Source organism: Pseudochaenichthys georgianus, unplaced genomic scaffold (genome assembly GCF_902827115.2).
Source record: "Pseudochaenichthys georgianus unplaced genomic scaffold, fPseGeo1.2 scaffold_2007_arrow_ctg1, whole genome shotgun sequence".
NCBI classification, from domain to species: domain Eukaryota; kingdom Metazoa; phylum Chordata; class Actinopteri; order Perciformes; family Channichthyidae; genus Pseudochaenichthys; species Pseudochaenichthys georgianus.
Window position 1 is genome coordinate 4,730 of NW_027262717.1, and position 3,187 is coordinate 7,916.

General features: G+C 44.0%; 1 long non-coding RNA gene across 1 annotated transcript; it reads right to left on the minus strand.

Annotated features, from left to right (window-relative positions):
* Positions 1 to 1,885: 1,885 nt before the first annotated feature.
* Positions 1,886 to 2,397, minus strand: LOC117441797 (uncharacterized). The gene is made up of 3 exons (XR_004551450.2): positions 2,317 to 2,397; positions 2,068 to 2,144; positions 1,886 to 1,964 (listed from the first exon to the last, which is right to left on the minus strand). It is a non-coding gene; the product is annotated as an uncharacterized lncRNA (long non-coding RNA).
* Positions 2,398 to 3,187: the final 790 nt, after the last annotated feature.

Here is a 3,187-nt window from a genome sequence, read left to right on the forward strand (position 1 = left end):
CTCCTCCTTCCCCTGGAGGAAATCCACCTCAGGTCTCGGACTCGGACCAGTCTCCACTCCTAACAACCCTCTCCACTCCCGACTCCCTCTCCCCCCACCCTAACCAGGGTCTGCATCCTCTTCCTTACCCACACTCCCACCCTGATTTTCCCCACCCAAACCAGGCTCTGCATCCCACCCCCCTCCTCCCTAACCCCTTGGAACGTGGAAACTACCTGGACCAATCCCCCACCGACACCCCTACCCCACCTAGCCCTAACCCCAACCACCCCCCACCTGATCCTAACCCGAATCCCAACCCCATGGGACCCGTCCAAGGTCTGCACCACCCATCTACTAATCAGCCTCCACCTCCGGACCCTAACCCTAACCATCCCCCACCGGACCCCAACCCCAACTGTCATCTCATTCCATTTGTCTCCACCTTTTCCCACACCATCACAGGATTCCACCGGACTGTTAAAAATAACTTTTCCCTCCTCCAGTCCCAACCCTACTTCTCCAACCACAGGGTTATTTCAGCTTACAGGAAAAATCCCAGTTTACACAACACACTCATACATTCCAAGTTAGCAGCAACAGAGCCCCACCACATACGCAACATAGTCACCGCTACATCAACAGAAAATACATACATAACCAATACAGTGGAGCAGCCTTCCCTGCCCTTGGTTCATTCTCTCTTAATAACAGCAACATAGTCTACATCATCACATGCAACACCTGTAAAAAACACTACATAGGAGAAACCAAACATACCATACTCATCCGTCTCAAACAGCATTTATATAACATTGGGGAAGGTCGACTCCCAACCCCCCTGGTCACCCACTTCCAACTACACTCGTCAGATCAACTACTCATCTCAGGCCTGGAAACCAATGACCGGTGGACCATCGGGCAGAGGAAGAGGGCGGAAACATCATGGATCCAGAAACTAGGGACAACCACACCCAGGGGACTCAACGACGCCTAAGACAAATCTCCTCTGGATCCTCCCTCTCCTCTGCCCACCAGTCCCAGGGATGATCTGACCCACTCATCCTCCTTGGCCCATGGACCCCAACACCAACAGACAGACACCCTCACAACACCCATCCACAGACCCCTAGGCCAGTGCAACCTAGTCCCACACCGGATTACATAACCCTACCTCTAACTCAAACCTAACCCTAACCCTAACCCTAACCCTAACCCTAACTTTCAAAATCCTCTTGTTTGAGAGAATTGTCTCCAGCTTGTGAAAGGCCGGCGTTCCTAAGAATTTGAAAATCAAAGTCATATTTGAATTGTCATGCTTTATAGAACATCCTGAATTCAATAGTTGTCCCTTACAAATATTTATAGAGGAGTAATGTAATATGGTTTATGAACAACATACCTGCAGCCATCCATTGGTATTGCGCAATGCGCAGTGGATGAAGGCACTTAGGGAACAGGGGGTCATCATGAGAGTGGATATCCTGCACGTGGTTCAGGATGGAAGTCCATTTGGCCACTCTCTCAGGCCCGGTGGTGGAGGTTGCTGCAGTCCAGTATATGTGGTTTCTTATACTCTTCACCCACCCTCGAAGTTTTTCGCTGTCCTTCTTTTTTGCAGCCTTCTCCAGTTGCTTAGAAATCCCTAATAAATACATGTAACATGTAATTAATATACATACAAGTTTACTCAAAATATTATGCTACTGATGTGATTGTAGGAAGCTGGGTTTGTGTCTAAATAAAATAATGATTTTATTTACAATTGATATATTTACATAGAAATTAATATAAAGAAAAATACCTTTTTCTGTGTGCCAAACATCAAATAATTGGGTGATGCTGCTTTCCCTTAGGAATTTCTGAATTTGCAGATGTCTGTCCGTGACAATACAGTCCAGAGTCACACCTCGTTCCTTTAACAACTCCAGACTCCTTTTCAGGCCCTCTAACTCCATGTGGTAGCTTCCACCAACCTCATTGCTCTGTTATGACACATACAAATAACCATTGATACACACATTTTAAATATAACGTGCAAACGGTGTTATAGAAAACAACATTGATATTTCATTTCAACCCACTTACCTGAACCAACTGGAGGTCAACGACTTTGTTGTTCTTCAGGTCCATCATAGTGTAGCTTCCGAACTTTGCAGAGTGGCCTGTGAAAATATGTTTTACAGTAATTACTATTCTCTGCGGATGGTGAATTTGTATTTTTGCTTGTAGTGTTTAGCATATGTTTTTCAGGAACCATTAATTGAACAAATCACACATAGTGAAACCCCTTTCTGAAATGTAAAATGTGAATTATATAAAACATATACGACATACCTGGAGAGTCAGCCCTCATATCACCACCAACTATCACTTTCTCCTCTGCATGGAGCTTCTGTAGCATGCCTTCCTGTGATTTTTGCCAGTAAGAAACAATCGCTGGCTCAATGAACATCCTGGCATGCCTTCGGAAGGTGTTGTATTTGCATAGCTGCATATTCATTGCTTTGAAGACCTAATGGTTGAAAGAAAACAGCAAGAATACATTTTAATCTCAAAGATCACCTGTAGATTTGTTGACGAGTCGTTGAGGAGAACCTGGAAAGTGCAAATGAGCTGCCCTTTTTTTAAACAGGGAAAGAGCTGAACATGTCTTTGGTGGTCTCTTTATGGGGGTGGATGTTGAAAAGGGCACTGGCACTTCCAACGGAAGTGTTTCAACGCTTCTGCAGGGAATTTTAGCCTGGACAGCTGTAACATAATTGTATTTTACATTAAAAACAAAACAAAAGATAAAACAAAAATATGTTTACAACAATTAGAAGCACACACATTAAAGGCTACAACATCAGAATGTAAAATGTAACCAAAGAACATTTGAAAAACGTGCTTCTAACCTGTACTTCGATGTGAACCAAGAGTCCTCGAGGATAGCTGTGTACGAACAGTACGGTACTTGGGTGGGTCAGTCTGACATGCAGAATCTATCATCACAGGTAATCTGCTCGTAGCATGTGATGTGCTGGCCTGTAAAGAAGAAAACATAGTTAGAACAAAATCATCTCAACTTAGTATTCAGGATGAGAAAATACTATTTGGATAAATATAGTCTGAAATCCCAAAAGATGGGGGCTAAAACTCTCTATTTAGCAAAGCTCTTTCAATCCGAGTTAGTTTTGAACCGTAACGTGCATGCTGTGTTTCTGAC